Source organism: Oratosquilla oratoria, chromosome 15 (genome assembly GCF_046742065.1).
Source record: "Oratosquilla oratoria isolate Oo_2021 chromosome 15, ASM4674206v1, whole genome shotgun sequence".
In the NCBI taxonomy this organism is placed as follows: domain Eukaryota; kingdom Metazoa; phylum Arthropoda; class Malacostraca; order Stomatopoda; family Squillidae; genus Oratosquilla; species Oratosquilla oratoria.
Genome location: NC_134791.1, coordinates 25169241 through 25193763, shown reverse-complemented (window position 1 = coordinate 25193763; position 24523 = coordinate 25169241). Strand labels below are relative to the sequence as shown.

Here is a 24523-nt window from a genome sequence, read left to right as displayed (position 1 = left end):
TTCCTCCTCCTCCTCCTGCTCCCCCTCCTACTCCTCCATGCTCCTCTTCCTACTCCTTCTGCTCCTCCTCTTCCTTTTCCTCCTCCTCCTCTTCTTCTTCCTACTCTTCCATCTCCTCCTTTTCCTCCTCCTCCTCCTCCTCCTTCTCCACTCCCTTCACCTTTCTCATCCTCCTTTCACTTTTTATCCTATTTTCTTTATTCCCTCCCCAGACTCTTAACCAGTCCGCGTTTACTCCCCCGTCACTTTACCTTTCCAATCTCTTTGTTCCCAATTTAACCCCGTTCCTCCAGTTTGCATCTTACAGCCTTCACTCTTCTCTCTGCTCTCCCCTTCCCCTTCCCAGTCTCCTTAGCCCCACCTTCCCCTTCGCCCCATCTTCCCCTTTACCCAGCCCCCCCTTCTTCTCATCTTCTCCTTCGCCTATCTCTCCCCTTCCTCTTCGCCTCCCCTCCCTCATCCCCTTCTCCGTCCCTGTTCCCCTTCTCCTCCCCTTCTCCTCCCCTTTCCCCTCCCCTTTCCCCTCCCCCTCCACTTCCCCTTCGCTTCCCCGTCCTCATCCCTTTCTCCGTCCCTATTCGCCCTCACCTCCCCTTCTCCTCCCCTTCCCCTCCCCTTCCCCTCCTCTTTCCCTTCCCCTCCTCTTTCCCTTCCCCTTTCCTTTCCCTTCCCTCCCCTTCCCCTTCCCCCTTCCTCTTCACCTCTCCTTCCCCTTCCCCTCCCCTTCCCCTTTTCCTCACTTTCCTCTTCCACGTCCCCTTCCCTTTCACCTAACCTTCCCCTTCCTTTTCGCCTCCCTTTCCATATCCTTTTCACTTCCCTTCCCTTTCCCATTCCCTTCCCTTTCCCCTTAGCTTCTTCTTCCCCATCACCTTCCCTTCCCCTCCCTCTTCCGCTTCACATTTCCCGCTCCTCTGGACTTTCCTCTTACCCCTCTCCTCCCCTTCCTTCCCCCCTCTCCTTACCCCGTCTCTTCCCGCTTCCCATACCCCTTCCCTTGCCTTTAATTTACCCTTCCCTTAACCCACGCTTTCCCAAAGCCCCCTATCCCTCCCCTACACCTTTACCACTTCCCTATCCTTCTTCTATCCCTTCCCTACCCCTCTTCCTACTCCCTACCCTTTTCCCCTACCCCTCCTCCTACTCCCTACCCTTTTCCCCTACCCCTTACCCCTCACATACCCCTGCTTTACCCATACCCTACCCCTCCTTTACCCTCACCTACCCCTCCTTTACCCCTCACATACCCCTGCTTTACCCATACCTACCCCTCCTTTACCCTCCCCTACCCCTCCTTTACCCTCATTTATCCCCCTACCCCTCATTTACCCCTCCCCTACCCCTCCTTTACCCCTCTTTTACCCCTCCTTTACCCCTCTTCTAGCCCTCTTCTATCCCTCCCCTACCCTTCCTCTTACCCCAACCCTTTCCTCTACCCCCTATCCCTTTTTGTACCTCCTACCATTTTCCCCCTAAACTGTAGTATTCACTACAGCACCTCCTATACCCCAGTCTACCCTGCCTATCCCTTCAGCTAACATTACCTTTCCCTCTCCCCCACGCTTACCCTCCCTCCCTTTCCTCTTTCCCTTTCCTCTCTCCCTTTCCCCCTCCCTTTCCTCTCTCCCTTCCCCCCCTCACTTTCCTCTCTCCCTTTCCTCTCTCCCTTTCCCCCCTCTCTTTCCTCTCTCTTTACCCCGTTCCTTTCCTCTCTCCCTTTCCTCTCTCCCTTCTCCCTCCCTTTCCTCTCTCCATTTCCCCCTCCCTTTCCTCTCTCCCTTTCCCCCTCCCTTTCCTCTCTCCCTTTCCCCCTCCCTTTCCTCTCTCCCTTTCCCCCTCCCTTTCCTCTCTCCCTTTCCCCCCTCCCTTTCCTCTCTCCCTTTCCTCTCTCCCTTTCCCCCCTCCCTTTCCCCCCTCCCTTTCCTCTCTCCCTTTCCCCCCTCCCTTTCCTCCCTCCCTTTCCTCTCTCCCTTTCACTCCCTTTCCTCTCTCCCTTTCCCCCCTCCCTTTCCTCCCTTTCGCCCCTCCCTTTCCTCTGTCCCTTTCCTCTCTCCCTTTACCCCCTCCCTTCCCTCTCCCCTTCCCCCCTTTCCCCCCTCTCTTCCCTGTCCCCTTCTCCCCTTTCCCCCCTCCCTTTCCTCTCTCCCTTTCCTCCCTCCCTTTCCTCTCTCCCTTTCCTCTCTCCCTTTCCCCCCTCCCTTTCCTCTCTCCCTTTCCCCCTCCCTCTCCTCTCTCCCTTTCCTCTCTCCCTTTCCCCCTCCCTTTCCTCTCTCCCTTTCCCCCTCCCTTTCCTCTCTCCCTTTCGCCCTCCCTTTCCTCTCTCCCTTTCCCCCCTCCCTTTCCTCTCTCCCTTTCCCCCTCCCTTTCCCCCTCCCTTTCCTCTCTCCCTTTCCTCCTCCCTTTCCTCTCTCCCTTTCCCCCCTCCCTTCCCCCTCCCTTTCCCCCTCCCTTTCCTCTTTCTCTTCCCCCCTCCTTTCCTCTCTCCCTTTCCCCTCTCCCTTCCCCCCTCCCTTTCCCCCCTCCCTTTCCCCCCTCCCTTTCCTCTCTCCCTTCCCCCCTCTTTTTCCTCTCTCCCTTTCCCCCTCCCTCTCCTCTCTCCCTTTCCTCTCTGCCTTTCCCCCTCCCTTTCCGCTCTCCCTTTCCCCCCTCCCTTTCCGCTCTCCCTTTCCTCTCTCCCTTTCCTCCCTCCCTTTCCTCCCATTTCTCCTCTCCCTGTCACTCGGTAGAAATGAACATTTCAGCTAAAGGGAGCGAGAGCGGCGGAAAAGAAAATGTAGTTACGAAAGAAAGAAAGAGAGAAAGAATTTCGATACTTAACGGGCCATTAAAATGTCGGTGATCATCATTACATTCGTGTCATAACACTTGCGACCGACAATTAAAAAACGATCATGGCGTGACGGAGCAATACGGAGGAGTCTCCTCGTTTGGCCGATGACATATAAGGAGGAAATGGATTCGAACGGAAAAATATAAAACATAAAGAAATATGCTAACTGCTTGACTGACCTGGATGAGCTGTTTCGGGCGCTACAGAAACGGGAATATTTTTGACAATTTCTTTATACATTTTTTTTTTTTTTTCTCGTCATTGCAAATATAATACGATAGAATAGAGACATGATTGCAGTGATATACCTTAGAATCAGGTAAGGTCATGAAGTAGTAGTAGACAGACCGTAGACTTATAAAGCGTCTGTGAATTGTTGGAGACTAATATAAGGAAAGGGTTGTAGGCGGACAATAATGAATATATATGGTGTTGATGAGGAGCATACGCCAGGAGGCGCTAAGTAATTGCTCCCAAAGCAACCACCCCTGCCCTATGTGCTTGGGAAGCTATTAGGGGCAGGTAACAGTCACTGCCGGGATTCTGAGAGGAGTGCGGGATTCGAACCCACAACTGAGTGAGTACGAGACCAGCAAGTTTCAAACTACGATAAGGTCGTTATTTCATAGACTAGTGACTATTTGGTTAGTTTACTTCGTGGTTGTTTGCTTATTATATGACCTGAATGAGAGACTGTCAATGTCTTTATTATAAATGGTGATCATTACGGCTAACAAGTTGAAACAAACAAAACAGCTTTAGCCATTTCTCATTTGATACTTGCCTTGTATAGTACGGTTTTTATGTATTAGTGTGTGTTTGGGTGGGTGTGTGATTCACCAAGGGCTTGGATCATGTGTTGGACTCGTGATCGACAGATATTACCCTCCCGGAAGAGAGCTCATAGCTCATATATGACCGATCTATGAGTAATGGTGTGTGTGTGTGTGTGTGTATTCACCTTGGTCTTTGGATCACGTGTTGGACTCGTGATCGACAGTTATTTCCCTCCCGGAAGAGACCTCAGAGCTCGTATGACCGATCTATGGGTAATGCTATGACCTCTCACACACACACCCCCAACTCCCCGCCCACGAGAGTCAGAGTAACGACCCGAAGCACAGCGATACCGAAATAATTTCGGCCCTGGGCAGGATTCGAACTGGGTACTGCGAGCACTACCGTACTTTCCAGTCCAGCGCTCTACCAACGGCGCCACCGAATCGTGTGTATGTGTGTGTTCGTGTTCGTATCCTTATCCATGTCCTTGTCCTTGTCCTTGTCTGTTCATGTTTGTGTTAGTGTACGTAAGCGCATTTAAGTCAAACTATACAAGACCTCTTCCTATTATTTCATTATTTAGTAGGTCAACAGCCTAAGTTGTCAACACTGGCAATTGGTGAGACGGGTCACTAGTTCTGGTTTTTGTCAGTGTGTTAATGGACAGGGCGGTCCAACCACGTTACAATTATTCAGCATGTGTTCATTGACCGCATGGACAAAGATCTGAGTCATAGATTCCCTACATAAAGCATAAATGTGCACTAACATTAAGTATCTACAGCGTTTTGGTTATCATAACTGATATTACTTTTATTCTTTTTATAAAAAATATAGATTTTTTTTTTCAATGAGAAATCCAAAATAATAATCTTGTCTACCAAAAGCTTCACTAAAGTTTCATATATTTTACTTTGTCACCACTTTATATATATATATATATATATATATATATATATATATCTTTTTAATATTATTAAAAAACCCACAAACCATTAATCCTTTGCCTTGCACATTCTCTGAAGTTCAAATTACAAAGTATGTTTGCTCAGCGGTGTTATTTAACACTAATATGAAAACGTGAGACAACACATGTTATGGTCCGTTAGACATCCTCAGTACACAAATAAAAAAATCTTCCTCAAGTATCCGTAACCGCTTAAATAAGCGTTAGGCGGGTAAACAAATGAGGACCAATCAAGCAAGCGCTCATGCATGTCCCCAACGTTGTTTTCGTTTTGTCGTTACGCTGAATTGGTATAGATTTATCATTATTATTATTATTATTATTATTATTATTTATTTATTTTTTTTTTTTTTTGTAATAGTGCTTTAAGGGGTTATCATATTGAGCTTCAACAGGCTTCATCAGCACCGACCGCTGAAGGTTTGTTTGAGTAAAAACGACTTTGGTTACAATATTCAATTTTTCAAAATTCCAAATGGCAGATTATCTTTCCGTCATATATAGCAAAGCCGAATGGTGAACTAAGATACTGTAGACTTGTACGAATGTTAGACGTACTGTTGAAATGTTCTTAGAGAAGTCTAGATTTCTGTAAGTGAAGTCATTTTCTTTATTCAAATTGAGGTTGGAGGGAGGATGTAGGAAGAAAAATAGCTCAGTGTGATAATCCCTTTAATTATAGTCATACCGATGTCTACGAGCAGAACCACAGGTCTATGAAACATACGAGAGTGTATAGGCATAGGCTTAGCAATAGACTTAGACATGGTCACGTTAGGCGACGGGTGCGTGGGACAGGGACTGAGACGGGGACGGGAACGTGGACGGGGGGCAGGGACAGGGACGTGGACGGGAACGTGGACGGGGGGCAGGGACAGGGACGTGGACGGGGACGGGAATGTGGGCGTGGCTGTACATTGCCTTACCCTAGCACTTGCCCTAACCTTAGTCATAGTTGTAACCCGAACCCTAATCCTAACACTAGCCCTTATCCTAATCCTAATCTTAGCCCTAATACTGATCTTTATCCTTATCCATATCCTAATCTTGAGCCTAATCCTAAGCTTAATCTTATTCCTAATGCTAGCCGTCGACCTAGTCCTTGCATTAGTTATTGCCTTTTGTTATTGTCTTTGTCATTGCCACTGTCATTGCCATTGTCGTTGTTATTTCCATTGCCATTGCCGGCAACAATACATTACTTTTGTTTGCTGTTTTCGCTTTAACCTTGATCTTGCTTTGGCCAAACCTGAATTCACTTGGCGCAGTGTCTACAAGTAGGGGGAGCGTACGCCAGGAAGCGCGTAGCTGCACCCTAAACCATCCTTTGTCATGTGTGCTTGCACTGTTGGGACAGGTAATAATCACTGTTGGTAATCAGCGAGAAGTGCGGGATTCGAACTTGCAAATACGCGAGTGCACGACCAGCACACTCCCAATTACGCCACCAGCTAACGGTAAGCTAAAGAAAGTTTCTTAAATAAAATCATCAGATAACCATCCAGGCACAGCTATAGACCAGAATCCTTTAAATTAGATGTAGATGAGAGAAAATCGCCAGTGACAGCGACATTAATCTGAAATTTTTTATGACAGTCGCATGTAAGATTCCAACCCACTGGGTAAAGGCTCTGTGAAGGTAATCTTATGGTGGCCGAAAGCAGCGGGTTCGAATCCTACATGCGACTGTCGTAAAAATTATTAGATGTGGATCTTCGCAAAGGAATGTGTAGGAAGCAGTTGAAAGATGGCAACGGAATGAATTATTGTGGAAGTAAGTGAGAGACGTAAATGAGTTGAAAACAGTGGAAAGCGTGCTGCGAGAAGAACAACATGAGTTGACATACATGTAATGATAAGTTACTAGGATGAGTTAATTGTGTAAGAGAAATCTTCATAGGGATTTGGAAAATTATGAGGGTTGTGTTCTACCTAAACTTTGGTATAATATATAATATATATATATATATATGTGTGTGTGTGTGTTTCAATTATCACTAATTCCCCCATCTAAGGGAGCGTTAAGACGGTACATCTTTACGGAGATTTTGAAGGAGAAAATGGATTTAGTATGGTCTTATGAACTCGTTCCTCCGCCAGGCAGCCTCGAACCGCCTCAACTCTTTGACGCTGGCCCAAGTAGTGACATTCTAAGCCACTGTGAACGAGCACCTCTAATATGATTTTGGCAACTGAAAATAAGTATAGAGCTTTGAACATGACCTGATAAGGTACAATGTAGTAGCACATTTGTAAAATGAGGCTTATTGACCCGCTGTTGGAGAATGAGATAAGATAGACAGAAAATCTGTATATTTCGACCACTATCTGTGGTCTTCTTCATTCTGCTGAAGAGGATCACAGATAGTGGTCGAAATATACAGACTTTCTGTCGATCTTATCTCGTTTTCCGACCGTGGGTCAATAAGTCTCATGACCTGATAAGATATTTTTATACAATAAACTGATATAATTTGACATGAACTGATAAGCATAGTGGAATAACGAAGTCATAGTACCGTAGTCCTTGACTTAAAACTACTCGAGTTTTTACCTGATATTGGATAAAAATTGTGTGATCTTAACCAAAACAAAATTCTCCAACAGAACTAAATACTTTAGAACAAAATTTCTTAACATTTTTCGACCTCCGCATTTCCTGCAATCAGCTTGAGGTAGAGATAAACTCAACACGTTTTTGGCTCTTTACTTACAATTCATCCAGTTAATTGGAAACGCCTGACAACATAGAGAAACTCGTAAACCCAGTGAAAGGGTTAAGGAGGATTAAATGCTTAAAAGAGGTTAATAACCATTGGCCATTGCAAGACTTTTCACCCTCGACGGCTGCTCTCCGGGTGTCACGATCCAAAAATCACTTCTTGCAATGATGGTAGACCGTGTCGATTAACCCCAAGTCACAGTGAAGCACGAAGCGAATCATATTGGACGATTTTATTCATTCAAAAGAGGGCGTCACCAAAGGTTTATGTGCACGGAACCGCAGGAAATGACATTTTATTGTTTTGTCTTCATCCACCTCATGGTCTCCTCCCTCTTCTCCTCTGCCTCTCTTTCTCTCTCTCTCTCTCTCCCTCCCTCGCTCTTTCTCCCTCCCTCACTTCTCTTTCTCTCTCTCTTTCTCCCTCCCTCTCTTCTCTTTCTCTCTCTCTTTCTCCCTCCCTCTCTCTTTCTCCCTCCCTCTCTTCTCTTTCTCCCTCCCTCTCTTCTCTTTCTCCCTCCCTCTTTTCTCTTTCTCCCTCCCTCTCTTCTCTTTCTCCCTCTCTCTCTTCTCTTTCTCCCTCTCTCTCTTCTCTTTCTCTCTCTCTCTCTCTCCCTCGCTCTCCCTCTCTTTCTCCCTCCCTCCCTCTTTCTTCCTCCCTTTCTCTTTCTCATTCTCCCTCTCACTCTGTCTCTCTCTCTCTCTCTCTCTCTCTCTCTCTCTCTCTCTCTCACTCTGTCTCTCTTTCTCTATTTCCCTGACTTCTTAATCCTTTGGAACCTTTCCCCATCTCCACTTTACATCCATTCCAACCCCTTCGCCGACAGAAATTGGTAATCGAGTCTTCATTGGCGGGAAATCGATTAGAGAGCAACGGTGAACCGAAGAGAATTGGTCGGTGACTTGTAGGTGTAGTCTCGGGTTCCAAAAGTGTTCGTTTATTTAGTTCATTAATTGCAGCTCTCGACCGAACGATTCTGCAAAAACGTTGACAGCATTTCATATCGTAAATGAACGTGTCGCGAGTGTCGTGAGACATTTTGTTTCGTGATTTGCGAGAAACTAGTGAGATCGTGAGATATCTCGTGAGCGAGCATAGACTATTGGGAGTTGCGATATGCTGGTTTTGAAGTGAGAGAAAGGGTTTTATTCCAGACTCCACATGCGATTTCCAGTTGTCATCCCGTGACTGCGTAATTCTTAATGTTACTGGAAACCCTTCTCTTGTGAATTTTAACTATTTCAGTGCAATGACAATTCCTCGTAAGAATAAAGTTCATATTGACCAGGACAAGGTAAGGAATTATGTTCCAGGTCTTAATGTTAAATGAAAAACCATTACAATTTCCATTGTACGAGTTATTTTCGGAAAGAAATTTACCCACCATGAGTTAAAGCAAATATTTAAGATAATGTTTTGCGGGTGAAGACGATGGAAGTATCTGTGAGTGATAGCACATATTGTTGCGTGATATTAGGTGTCGTAGGCAGTAAGTGTCTCAAGGTCTCGGTATGTATGATATAATACTATGTCTTTTTTTATTGCTAATGGTACTTTAGCACATGATTGTAACTTAGAGTAATATGTGTGTGCGCGTGTTCGTGTGCATGCGTGTGCGTGCGTGTAGGTATGATTGCGCATGTTCATAAAGAACACAGTATATGACGTGTATTTTTTGTTAGTCTCCGGAAAATATCAGACTCCCCCTCCCAACTATGTGAGGTTTTTATCCTTTACATACATGTGTATGGAATAGAAATATACACTTATAGAATAAACACAGCTTCAGCATAAGTTTCACAACACCTATTTTGAAATCGTTTCCAAAATACCCCAATGCTAATGCATCATTACACATATTTTTATGACTCATTCTTGTCTATACTTCTTTTACGATATCAGTCAGATCTCGATAACTCCATGAAATCTTGATATTCTTAATGATGTACCATATCATGTGCACGGCGTGTCACTCTTAAGCCGTTACATTACCTTTTATTCGCTACACCAGGTCCATTACATTGATGTCACAACATATTTCAATCGCAGACACGATTGTTTAGTCTTCTCCCATTTTTCAGTCACTTTATGTACACACTTATTTGTTCATATGATTATATTTTTTATACTGCGGTTCTCCAGTTGATTTTTATATCGCTTATATATCTTCCGTGTTTTATTTTTCTTTTTCTTTTTTATTCTCCTTTATCAAATTTTTATTGATTCAGTCTTATAGTTTCGCCAGGTTTCCAATTGGTTTCCAAGACATCACTCACTGGCATTATGTACATATATATATATATATGTATATATATGAATATATATATATATACATATATATATATATTCATATATATATATGTATATATATATATATATACATATATATATATATATATATATATATATTTATATAATATAACTTGGCACTATATAAAGACGAAGTCTTTAAAGGAGCATTTCACTAATACGAGCTTTATTTTGATAAAAGCTCGTATAACTGAAACGTTATACCAACAAAGACTTTGTCCTCCCATAGTGGGTTTCTTGGCTCACTCGCCGCCAGTTGGCTCTCTCTCTTGGTCGTTGTGGAAAGTATAACGATTTTACTTTGTTTCGTTTGACGTTTGCTGTCTGTGTTCGTCTCTGTGTAACGTCACGCCCGTTTTGGCCTCTTATCTTCCTTTGCTCATAAATATAATATGGTACCTTATAAAAGATGATTTCGAGGATGACCTCTATAAATTTTCATAGATCTAGGTCAGAGGTCAAGGTCACAGTGATCGTTTCTCTTGATAAATAAATTACATCTTCTTTTATGTTTCCTGACATCTTAATGTACCATGTAGCATATACTGAAGCTCTTCGACACTTTCGACAATTGCTCTCTCTCTCTCGCTCTCTGCGGGATTTATTTCTTAATCTTCATGACATCCTCTTCAGTAGCGAAAGGGTTAATCAGCTGCATCCTTTTCCCATTGCTCTTCTCCAACCTAATGTTTGTTTACTTTGTCACTCTTGCCCAACCTCTTTCCATTAACACCCTCCCTCTACGTATCCTTTCCCAACGTTATGTACGTGTTGTCAATTACATAACCACATTCATCATTCATTTCCTTATAATCTACTAAATGTATTTTTTCATTCTAACCTTTTATTTTTCTTCGTTGTTTCATCACCTGTACCCTTCTCTCCAACAAATCTCCCTTTTGTTTTCTTTACTTGTACCTCTCCTTTCACCCTCTTTCCTTCTCATTAATGTTTTTTTGTTTCTTTTCTATGTTGCCTTCCCTTTCATTATTCCTCCTCCTCCTCCCCATCCTCTTCCCCCTCCTCTTCCCCCTCCTCCTCCTCTTCCCCCCTCCTCCTCTCCCCCCCTCCTCCTCTCCCCCCCTCCTCCTCTCCCCCCCTCCTCCTCTCCCCCCCTCCTCCTCTCCCCCCCTCCTCCTCTCCCCCCCTCCTCCTCTCCCCCCTCCTCCTCTTCCCCCCTCCTCCTCCTCTTCCCCCTCCTCCTCCTCTTCCCCCCTCCTCCCCCTCCTCCTCCCCCTCCTCCTCCTCCCCCTCCTCCTCCTCCCCCTCCTCCTCCTCCCTCCCCTTCCCCGCCACATATCCTCTGTCAATTTATTTCTTGTATCATTATCACACTCCCTCACTTTCATTTTTCACTTTATCTCAAGACATTTCCGTCTTTTCACCTCAACATTAACCTCATCTGTACTGGAGGGCATTTAGGTTTTTGTCGAAGCTAAATATGCGACTGCTATCTCAGGGTGAGGTTAAATGTGTATGTATTAACCCCATGATATATGGCGACACTTACATTTTTGTTATGGTTACAAATAAGTTATTTATTTTTATCTGTTTGTAGCCCCATTTGGCAGAAAAAAATTTAATAACTTTTTTCACCTCCTTTCCACTCTTCTGTCATCAGCCTACAGTATTCTTCAGATTTTTTTCTTTTGTTTGGTTGACAATACTTGGTTTATATATTAAAAACCTCACCCCTCACTCAATCTGACATCAATATGAATCAGTAATCACCTGGAAATGAGATCTTGTATTATTTCTCAACAGTCTTCGTCGACAATTCTTTCATCTTCTTATCCGGACTCGAGAGCCATCTGGTTATCGCACGGCCAACTATCGATATGTTTTTGCCCTTTTTGCTGTTGCGTCGATACCCTCTCCCTTTCAAGCAACACCTGTGCCAAGAAAGTTTGCTTCGTGTTTTTCTTCTCGTCCCACATTTCCTGTCTTACATTTGCATATGCATTTCCCTTTCCTAAAGCATCTTTTCCACATATTCTTGTCACAAATAAGCATCACTTTCTACAGGAATAGTGTTATCACAGAATCTGTTTTGTCAGTCATATATGTATATATATATATATGTATATATATATGTATATGTATATGTATATTAATCACGAAGAACCCACAGTTGGAATAAAAGGAAACTTTAGAAGAAAGTGTAATTTCTATATTTCGGCTAATAGCTATAGCCCTCTTCGTACTTTCCAGAAGAGGACTATAGCTATTAGCCGAAATATAGAAGTTACACTTTCTTCTAAAGTTTCCTTTTATTCCAACTGTGGGTTCTTCGTGATTATTTAAGAATGTGCTACAACATTTTGTCTAAATGATATATATATATATATATATATATATATATATATATATATATATATATATACACGAGTATATATATACATACGTACATACATACATACAAGCATATACACACTCGCACGACAGCCCGCCACTGCCCAAGACATATGGAAAATGATACATATATATAGTATGTGTGTATGTGATGAGACATTCTGACAAGTTGAAGTTGGTGGGAAGAGGAGAAACTGGTATCTTAATCCGAGTTTATTCTTGACTGGTTTCGCTACAAGATTTTTCAGAGGAATAATGCGTGACAAATTTCGCTACAAGATTTTGCACTATTCTTTTCAAAAAACTTGTAGCGAAACTAGTCAAAAATAAATTCGGATTAAGAGTAGTCTTTCCTCCCCCCACCCACTTCATATATATATATATATATATATATATATATATATATATGTATATATATATGTATATATATATGTATATATACATACATACATATATATATATACATATATATATATGTATATATATATATGTATGTGGAGGGAGTGAACATGAGGGGACGTCCTAGGATGAGGTGGATGGATGGGGTGAAGGGGGCTTTGGGGAAGAGGGGAATGTCTGTTGAGGAAGGAAGGGAGAGGACGGAAGACAGAGGTGAGTGGAGAATGGTTGTATATGGATGATGTTGTGACGACATGAGGAGGAATAGGCGGGGGGGTGGGGGGTGGGGTAGTATGTGTGAGTAAATTTTGACGCAGCCCGAAGGGATTTCTCCCCGTCCTCTCCTTATATGCAAAGGGGGACGGAGAGGGGGGGTCGCCGATTAAATGAAGCGGCCTTGCTGTGGATGTACTGTGTCTTGCGACACTGCTTCTGACCCTGGGGGGTGGGCAGGGTTCAGGGATGACCCGTCATCCAGGAGGTGCTCAGATGAGAGGATGGGTGGGAGGGGTGTGGAGTGTATTTAGGGATGAAATGGGTGGGAGTGTTTTTATGCCTTTCCTTTTGTGGCTACCTCCCTTGGAAGGGGGAAAAAGCCTTGGTATATGTATGTATTTATGTATGGTATATTATGTATATATATATATATTTTATATATGTTGTGTGTGTGTGGTGTATATTATATATATATATATATGTGTGTATATATTTATATATATATATATATATAAAATATATATATTATGTAAGAGAAGATTTGTATCTGTGTGTGTTTACTGTTATATATATATATATGTATGTATGTATATTTATTATATATATATATATATATGTATATATATATATATATATATATATATATATATATATATATTTATATATATATTACTACTTCTGCTCCCAGGTAGGCTTTCAGCCTGTCAGTCGGGCCAGCACACTTCTCCAGATTGTCCTCTCAAAGCTTCCTTCTTCCCTCTAAACCTCTATTTTTCGTAATCCATTTGCCTCTAGGATTTCTTCAACTCCATCTTTCCATCTTTTCGTCGGTCTAACTCTAGATCTGCTACCTTCTGGTCTCCAGTTCCATCTTTTCTTTGCAATGTTCTCTTCATCCATTCTCTCCACGTGCCCAAGCCACATTATATAATATTCATGTATACATATATATCCATGCATACATATATATATGCATACAAACATATATATACATACATACATACATATATTAGTTTTCGGAAAATCGTAGGGTTCCGCTGGGAAGACTTCGTATCAAACCAATAACTGATCTATAAGGTCTGTTACCAACAGAATACATAATCATTAACTCCAGCTATAATGGGCCTATGTCAAGCTTCCCTGATGTTAAATCCCACTGATGGGGCTGCCTCCAGAAGACACATTCCTCGTTGGAGATGACGAAAGAGACGTCCACAGAATTCATGGGTGAGGCATGTCGGCCGATCCTGCCAAGAGCTATTAGGAATGGGGAGGGTGACTGCATGGGATCTTGCTCTGGGGGACTGTGATGCATGACGTCAGCGTGTGAATGAGGTGCTCCACCACATGACGTACGCCTCCAGTTCATAATGATGATGAATCAGTTTAGATATTACTGTCGAATAGCGCAACACTTATGGATTTATTTTATGTAGTATTTAGTCATTTTTATCTATCAATTTAATATATTTGTTTTTTTGTTGTTTGTTTGTCTTATTTCTTTATTTATATATTTATATTGCTAGTTTATTTGTATGTATTTCTCTCCGTCTCTATCTGTCTCTTTCCCTATACTTATGTCTGTCTCAATTTCTATCTCTATCTCCCTCTATCTCTATATCTCTATCTCTCATTTTATATTGTTTGTTTATTCATTATCTTCCTATGTTTCAATCTCTACCTCAATATCTACCTCTATCTCAGTCTCTTTCCCTACCTTAACTCTCCCCACTTTCTCCCCTCTTCCTCCCCCTCTCTCTCTCCTCTCTCTCTCTCTCCTCTCTCTCTCTCTCTCTCTCTCTCTCTCTCTCTCTCTCTCTCTCTCTCTCTCTCTCTCTCTCTCTCTCTCTCTTCCCCCTCTCTTTCTCTTCCCCCTCTCTCTCTTCCCCCCTCCCTCTCTCTCTCTTTCTCTCTTCCCCCCTCTCTCTCTCTCTCCCTCTCTTTCTCTCTCTCTCTCTCTCTGTCTTTCTCTCTCATTCTCTCGTTGTTTCTTATTCCTATTGTTACTACACTTGCTGTCATAATAAATAGTTCTCTTCAAATTCCCAAGCCATTTCGAAAAGTCCCTGTACATCTTGTTTTCTTTTCCAAATTTTTATTATTTATTTATTTATCTATTTATTTATTTTGACACCTTACTCACTTTCTAAAGCCTTACTCACTTTCTAAAGCCACATTCAACATTCAAATTCTCCATCCTTATTGCTTGTACATTCTTCTATGGAAATAATCCCAAAAACTCACAGAACGAGTCTATACTTCAACGCGGTTTCTACACTTCACAAAACTTATGTTTCTATAAATATTTTCTATGTGCATTTGTAAGCATAATGTACGCGTATACGTATGTCTTGTATATATATCAAAAGTGGGAAGGTATATATTCTGTACGTGTTGGAGACTTTACATATTTTCATCAAAGTAACTTTTATGCACAAAGGACGTAACCAATATATACATTGTTGTCATGAGGTTTTGTTTTCATCCACATCTGAGCTCACTGGGAGTGACAAACCTTTAATTTATATAATTTTGCTATTAACTTTGAGAAAAGAAAATAAACGTAACCTGAGTTTGGATGTAACGAGGATGATGTGAACATAAAGAGATATGTGACGGGGTGTAACGAACATGTGACGGGGTGTAACGGAGGTGAGGAGGTGCAGTCAGTGTTGCATGAAGGGGCCATTCATAAACAGTTTAACCCTCAAGGGCTTCGAGGGTCGGGGTCGAGCCTTGACCTGGGGGGACGGGGGGGAGGGGGGAGGGAGTAGGGCGGGGGAGGAGCAGGCAGGAAAGCCAGGGAGGGATTAATATAGAGAGAAATAAAGAGAGAGAGAGAGGGAGGGAGGAATGGGGAGAAAAGGAGGGGTAGGGGAGAGAGGGAGGGAGGGGAAGGGGAGAGAGAGGGAGGGGTGGGGAGAGAGAGGGAGAGGTGGGGAGTGAGAGGGATGAGTTGGGGAGAGAGGGGAAGGTGTGGAGGATAGAGAGGGAGGGGTGGGAGAAAGAGAGGGAGGAGTGGGGAAGAGAGAGGGAGGGAGAGGTGGGGAGAGAGAAGGAGGGAGGGAGGGGTGAGGGAAAGAGAGGGAAGGGTAGGGGAGAGAGAAAGGGGTGGGAGAGAGAGAGGGAGAGGGAGAAGGAGAGGAATAGTTAAAGAAAGATGGAGAGGAAAAGTGGAAGGGGGAGATTTACAGGGGCAGGGACAGTGACAGGGGCAGGAACAGGGACAGGGAATGGGACAAGGACAGGGACAGTGATAGAGACAGAGACAAGGAGACGGGGTTACTACGACTAAGGGGGCAGGAAACATTGGGGGAAAGGGAGAATATAGTGAGGTAACAGATATTGGAAGAAATGAGATACACACACAGATGGGGATACACACAGAGCGACAGACTGACGCAAGCAGAGGCCGAAAGACACAGACAGACACAAAAAGACAGACACACACTCAGAAACTTACGCAGACATATATAGACAGACAGACATACAGGCAAACAAAGAGAAAAGAAAGTTGGGGGGTTGAAAAGCGAGAAAAGGCACAAGCAACTAGAGTGAGTGAATGATTGAGAATGAATGAATAATTATTCATTCATTCATTCATTATAATCAATCAGGAGAGATTTCATACCGGTGATCTTCACCATTGGGAAAGGATGTAATGATTTACACTGAAACCTTCGAAGGGAGAGCTCCTCATGTATATTCTGGCAAACGTCTACAGACGATTTTATTAAGCCGAAAGGACTTCACTAATGTGACGGAAAGAGGAGACGACAGTAAAAATGGAATGCTGAAGAAAATAATATGATGGTTGAAGATGAACAACGGGAAAAAGAAGATAAGAATTAATAGAAGAAAGAGACAAATATAGAAACATATGCAGGAGAAAAAGGACTGGAAAAGAGAATGAAAAGGTTGAGTAACGAAAATAGAATTATATGATAGTAGAATGCCATCGTACTAGTTTGAGGTAAAAGTAGCAAACAAACAGAAATCATTCTCGAAAATTAAGGTATAATTAATACTTACGAAAAGGAACGGCGTAAAACTCCGACACGTGGATACACACAGCCTGTCAAAGGTTAAAGAAATGAAAGATTTGAGGAGGAGGAGGCTAAAGAAATTGAAAGAGATCTTCAGGGTCGACGCAAAAGTGAAAAGTTGCAAATACGAAAGACCTGAAAAATCGGTTATGAAACGCGAGGTGAAAGGAGAGAACACACACAAACTTCGGGAATCTTGTTGGGCATTCAGCTGAAACGGGGAAAGGCTTCTTTGTCCTAAGACACGCCTAAGTCACCAAAGATCACACGCCTATGCCACATGGACCACATTCCAACATGCCACTGTCACATAACGTGTCAGGCATGCCAAACTTAATCCCTGTTCACACTAGCGGTTTCAACCGCTGCGGTTCAACTAAAATAAGTGGCACTGTCACATAGCGTGTCATGTCTTCCAAACTTAGGCCCTGTTCACACTAGCGGTTTCAACCGCTGCGGTTCAACTAAAATAAGTGCCACTGGCACATAGCGTGTCATGTCTTCCAAACTTAGGCCCTGTTCACACTAGCGGTTTCAACCGCTGCGGTTCAACTATGATAAGTGCCACTGTCACATAGCGTGTCATGTCTTCCAAACTTAGGCCCTGTTCGCACTAGCGGTTTCAACCGCTGCGGCTCAAATAAAATTTAAATTAACGGAAGCTTTCACACACAAGATCGCAGTTTTTCCTTGACTATGCCGTACCGCCGCGGTTTCCGTGCGGTTCAAACCGCTAGTGTGAACAGTGCCTTAAGAATGCGTAAAGTATACTTGGGTCACGTGACACATGTGTGTCAAGTGACCATGTGGTATCTTAATACCACGTGCCATCCGTACCCACGTAACATGCAACATCTCTCCGATATATCATACCGAATTAATGACCCATTCTGATGTCACTGAACACGCCCACCAGCCCAGGCACCGTTATGATAATGGTATCCTTCTGCGGAATTTTGCAAATTTGTGAGACTGAAAATGGAATCTGCATATCTCCGTTCCATTTCTTAACTATGTCTACATTAGCTTTGTTGCTGAGGGCGTTTGAGGAAAAATAGAGAATCGATTACCTTCAATTTCTTGGAAATATATACTGTATATATATATGTATTTTCAACATAAGAAAGTTGTTCTTGTTTAGTCTGTGTGTGTGTGCGTATGTGCGTGTGTGATGTGTGCGCGTGCATGCATGATTGTATGTACTTGTTCAGCTACTGCTTTTTTCCTACGAATTCGAGGCAGACAATTTTCCATTCAAGTATTCGTTTTAGCTCCGAAAAGGATAGAAAGACCAATGAAAACAAGCAACGTGATGAATAAAATAAAGAAATAATTCGAAAGAGGGACCAAAGGTAATACCGTAAAAAAAAAAAAAAAAAAAAAAGAAAAAAAAAAAAAATATATATATATATATACATATATATATATATATATATATATATATATATATATATACATATATATATATATATGTATATATATATTGACCGGAATAAAATCCATAAAACACGCTTTCATAATAATTCAGCTAGTCAAGAGGAAAATAAAACTTTATCTACAATGACCAAAACTGAACAAAATTTGTTGAGTACGTCATCATGAGGAAGTCTTGTACGACTTTGGTTTTGGCTATCACTAAACAAGACTTATATCCTTTAGGTATTTCTCACACCGACACAACCGGTTGCATGGCACCAGTTCCTTACGACGCTGCAACCGGTTGCATGGCGCCAGTTGCCTACGACACTGCAACCAGTTGCATTGTTTCTGTTCTTGAAGACAGTTTCGCGTCAAATGTTATATTAGGAAGAAGACCCATTTACTTGAAAGTAGGAAAAAATATATAAAAAATCAAACAAAATGTATGCGATCGGTTTCATGCAACTGGTTGCGTTGGTGTACGAGCGGCCTAAGAGTAGAGTGGGACAGAATGGGATATCAATTAGACAGAAGATCACTTGTTCTGAGACTGATTCTGGGGTGAACAGAAGATGGATAGCACAGCCATAACACTTTCTTTGTACATCATAACTGAATAATACAATTAGGTAAATAGGCACACGAACACGCACACGCACGTTCGCACCCACTCCATTGTGCATACGCACGTACACACTCATACATATAAACACACACACACACATACAGATACACACGCACACACAAACACACACACACACACACACACACACACACGAGTCGGTGGCGCGGTTGGTAGAGTCTCAGACTGTCAGTACGGGGGTGCCGGCGGTACCTGGTTCGAATCCTGACCAGGACTGAAATTATTTCAGTATCGCTGCGCTTCGAGTCGTTACTCCAACTCGTGGGCGGGGAGTTGGGTGTGTGTGTGTGCGTGTAAGGTCATAGCATTACCCATAGATCGGTCAGACGAGCTCTTGAGTTCTCTTCCGGGAGGGAGATAGCTGTCGATCACGAGTCCAACACGTGATCCAAAGACCAAGGGGAATCACACACACACACACACACACACACACACACACACACACACACACACACACACACACACAGCATTACCCATAGATCAGTCATACGAGCTCTGAGCTCTCTTCCGGGAGGGAAATAGCTGTCGACCACGAGTCCAGCACGTGATCCAAAGACCAAGGTAAATACACATACACACACACAGAGATATACATACACATACAAACACACACACATACATACAGATATACATACACACAAACACAAAAATACACAGACATACAGGTGTACACACACACACACACACACACACACACACACACACACACACACACACACACATACACATACACACTCACATAAACGCGCACGCATACAGATATACATACACACAAACACTTACAAATATACACACATACACACGCACACACACACGTACACACACATACACACACACACACATATACACACAAGTACTTTCAGATATAATGATTATATATCTTTATGAAGAGAAAAGGATATCGTGTCACTAGGTCTTGGTCTGAACGATACTTTTACTATGTATATAACATAGAAAGAGTAGCCAGCCTTCCTTTGTTGGAGTTTAATTAAATATCATGTTAGTGGCATGTTATATCATATATCAAAGTAATGGGTGCCATATATCACCATTCAGAGTGAAAGTGACAATATCAACGTCACCATTACGGCATTGTACCACTCAATTCATTCCACCCTGATAGTGCTCTGTAATTATGATCATCCCATGTTCGGGTGGGGTTCGATTCGCTAGGAGCAGAGGTGGAAAGGTCACGGAGCATTGTACACCTTACTTTCGTGCGAGATGGCAAATGTGGTTGTCTGTATCTGCATATATATGTGTGAGAATCTCTGTGTCCCTTCAAATTGATTTGCAAAGTTACAAGGTTCATGAACACCTACGTATGTTTCACATACGTGTAAGTTTAATTGGAGTTTGTGTGTGTGTGTGAGTTCGTGTGTGTGTGTGTGTGCTTGTGTGTGTGTGTGAGTGTGCGTGTGTATGTGTGCTTGTGTGTGTGTGTACATAAGTGCGTGCGTGTGTATAGTCTATACAGTAATTTGTATTTCTCCCTATCTCACACACAGGCACAAACACACACACACACACACGCACACACGCGCGTGCATATGCGCACACGCACACACGCGCGTATATTCATATTAAGTTTATTTACGTGTAAATCTGAATTGTATTCTTTTTTCCACCTCGTATTGATATTTTAACCTTTATATCTCTTGTTCATTTTTTCTTTATTATCAAACAGATGGTATTTGAAATGTTAACGAACAATGTGCACATTTTTTATAAGTACCACAAGCGAATTACCCATCCGATTATGTTCAACATAATAATTTCATCTTCATCGAAGTTCAAAGTTGACATACCTTGCAAAGAACTCGATGAAGCTTGACATACTTGAGGTTGGTGACCACGTGACCTCTTCAATGATGCTGTGACCTGCCTTACAGCATATGCTTCCACCTGATAGGTCTTATTTAACAGAGGAATAAGCTAGAAACTAGAATGTGGTTTCTTTTGTCCTCGAACATTATACTTAGAATTAGTGAAATGTAATTAGACAGTGAATAGATAGAAAATAGATAAATGGACGAATGAATAGGAATAAAGCGAAATAAAGTAATACAATACAGTACAACATAGTACAATACAGTATGATATAGTACAATGAAATACAATATCAATTAAGTAAATAGAATGAAATGAAATACAGTAAGATAAAATGCAATAGAATACAACGAATGAACAAATGAATAAGAATAAACAAAGCGAAATAAAGTAATATAATACAACATAGTACAATACAGTATGATAGTGTACAATACAATGCATTGAAATACAATATCAATTAAATACAATGAAATGCAATAAAATAAGGTAAAATGCAATAGAATACAACGAATGAATGAATAAAAGTAAAGCGAAATAAAGTAATACAACATAGTACAATACAGTGATGTAGTACAACACAATACAATGAATTACAATATCAGTTAAGTAAATACAATGAAATACAATATAATAAGGTAAAATGCAATAGAATACAACGAATGAATAAAAACAAAGCGAAATAAAGTAATATAATACAATACAACAAAGTAAAATACAGTGATATAGTACAATACAATACATTGAAATACAATATCAATTAATTAAATATAGCACAATGTAAAATGGGATAGAATACAACAAAATAATGCAAGAACAAACAAAAATAAAAATAAAATAAAAACGCGTCACGAATTGTAGAGCCGAGTACAGTACTACCTTAACGCGTCGGACTCTTGGAGTGACAATAACTTCTCGGATCCTAAGATTCCAACCAAACTTCGGTGTAGTTAAGGGCGGTTCAGCGCTTGAACTTCGTGACGTTTTGGCCCGTAATGGAAACGGATGGGCCTGACCCTCCGTCGACCACTTCTGAGGTCATTTCTGAGTGGGAGAGGTCACTCCCGAAGAGGCAGAGTTGTAACAACTGCGATTCCACACTTACCCGTAAATTAAAGGATATTGAAGTTCTTGGTGTGGGAAAGGTTGTGACCTTGAAAGTCTGGAACGTTTCTGCGCGATATTTGCTGGCGAGAGTTGAATTCTTCTTTCTTTCTTTTTTTCTCTCAATTTTTTTTTTTTTTTTTTTTTTTTTTTTTTCTTAATTTTCACAAACGCACGAGTGGTTTTAAGTAAGAGACCCGTGAAGATGTATCTACTTCCACGACCACACATATATACACATAAGCTTACAAACTTGCGCTTGCAAACAAATACACACGTAAACACACACATACACACACACACTTACACACACACACACGCGCGCACACACACACACGTGACACCGGATAAGCATATTACTAAACTATTCGGAGAAACCTACAATTTATTGAGGTCAATTAAAGTGGCGTTTGCTTATTTGGACAAGGAAATGATAAAAAAAATTCTAACTACACTAATAAGACCAAAACTTGAGTACGCAGCAACACTATGGACACCCAGTACCAAAAAGAATATAAAAAGATTAGAAAGAATACAAAGAGCAACAACAAAACTAGCACCAACTCTTTCCGAACGGACACATGAGCAAAGACTCTCCAAATTAGAATAACCAACTTTGGAACAAAGAAGGGAAAGAGGAGACTTGCTGACTATCTATAGAATAATGAAAGGAATGGAAGTCTTAGATAATGAATTGTTAATATGGGATAATGGTAAAACAAGAGGACACGAAAAGAAACTAAAAATGGATAGTTACAGAAGAGATCTGAAAAGGAACAGCTTCCCACACAGAGTGATAGATACTTGGAACAAATTAGACAGCGAAACAGTGTGTGCAAACACTATTCAAGATTTTAAGAAAAAACTTGATGCTGAGAGATACAAAGATGGGTTCACGAGCATAGCTATCTTCCCGTATAATACAACTAGGTAAATTCACGTGGCGCAGTTGGGACAACTCGTGGTGCAGTTGGTAGAGTTCCCGGCTGCCACTACGGAGGTCCGGGTTCGGATCCCGCCAGGGCTTAAATAATTTCAGTATCGCTGCGCTGCGAGTTGTTACTCCAACTCTCAAAAGCGTGGAGTTGGTGTGTGTACGTGTAAGGTCCGCATTACCCATAGATCGGTCATATATGAGCTCTGAGCTCTCTTCCGGGAGGGGAAATAGCTGTCGATCACGAGTCCAATACGTGACCCAAGATCATCATGAAACACACACACACTTACTTTAGGCCACGGTCGTTGAGAAGTTTGGTTGTGTTTGAAGAAACAAGATAAGGCATTTACAAATACATTTCTATTTTTTAATACATCATCTATCACAGTATTCATAAATTATGTTATAACTTGACTGTTCTGCCAAGTTAAGAGTTTTTACAATAGTAGTAGAGCTTGTGTTAGGATTAGAAATGGAGAGAGTGAATGGTTTGAGGTAAAGGCGGGGTTTCGTCAGGGATGTGTTATGTCGCCCTGGCTGTTCAATCTATACATGGATGGGGTGGTGCGAGAGGTGAATGCAAGGGTAGTGGGTAGGGGGTTGGAGATGGTTAAAGAAAATGGAGAAAAGTGGGAGATAAGCCAGTTGTTGTTTGCTGACGACACTGCGCTTGTAGCAGGATCAATGGAGGGATTGAGGAAGTTAGTGACAAAGTTTGGGAAGGTGTGTGAAAGAAGGAAGTTAGATAAATGTGGGTAAAAGTAGGGTGATGAGATGTACAAGGGGAGAGAGTGGCAGCAGGCTGGAGGTGAGTATTAAGGGAGAGAGACTGGAGGAAGTGGATAGTTTTAGATACTTGGGTGCGAATGTGGCAGGAAAGGGAGAAGTGGGGGTGGAGGTAGAATGTAGATTGAGAGAAGCGAGTAAATGCCTTGGTGGATTAAAAAGTGTAATGAGAAATAGACATCTGGGAATGGTTGCTAAAAGGAGATTGTATGAAGGAGTAATTGTGACGACAGCACTGTATGGGGTAGAAACATGGAACATAAGAGAGGAAAAGAGAAGGAGTTTGCATGTGTTTGAGATGAAATGCCTGAGAAGTGATAGGGATTACTAGGCTGGATAGAGTGAGAAATGAGGTGAGGAGGAGAACAGGGGTGGAAAGGGAGTTGGGAGATAGGGTTGATGAAAAAGTATTGGGACGGTTTGGACACATGGAAAGAATGAGTGAAGAAAGATTAGTAAAAGAAGTGTGGAAGGCAGAGGTTGAAGGAGTAAACATGAGGGGTTGACCTAGGATGAGATGGATGGATGGGGTAAAAGGGGCATTGGGAAAGAGGGGAATGTCTGTTGAGGAAGGTGGGGAGAAGACAGAAGACAGGGGTGAATGGAGAATGGTTGTGTATGGATGATGCTGTGATGCATGAGGGGGAGTGGGTGGAGGATAGGGGGTAAGGGAGTATGTATGAGAAATAAATTGACGCAGCCTAAAGGGATTTCTCATCGTCTTCTCATTTTCTGCCTGAGGGAACGGAGAGGGGAGGGGTCGTCGAATTAATTAAGCGGCTGCTTCTGACCTAGGGCAGTGGATAAGATGCAGGGATGACCCGTCATCCAGAAGGTGCCAAGATAAGAGGGAGGGAAGAGGGTGGAGGCGAGTGGAGTGTGTAGGGGATGGAATGGGTGGGAGTGGTTTCTGTGCCTTTTTCTTTTGGCTACCTCCCGTGTAAAGGGAAAAAAGCCTTGGTATATGTGTGTATATAATATATATATAATATATATATATATATATAATGTATGTATACATGTTATAACTTTTGTAAGTCTATTAGTTCTATGCTCGGCTGATTCTATTATAAAAAATTTCCTCTCGTAATTTTTTTGAATAGCTGGTCAGGTTACATATAACCACATTTATCTATATTTTTCTTGTTTCAATTTAATTGTTACTTCAATTGTCAATATAT

At 41.9% G+C, this 24523-nt stretch overlaps 1 protein-coding gene across 3 annotated transcripts in view; it reads left to right on the top strand.

Annotated features, from left to right (window-relative positions):
- LOC143033019 (uncharacterized) overlaps positions 1-24523 on the top strand; it is a 787267-nt gene that overhangs the window by 256552 nt on the left and 506192 nt on the right. The gene's annotated exons all lie outside the window — the stretch shown is intronic.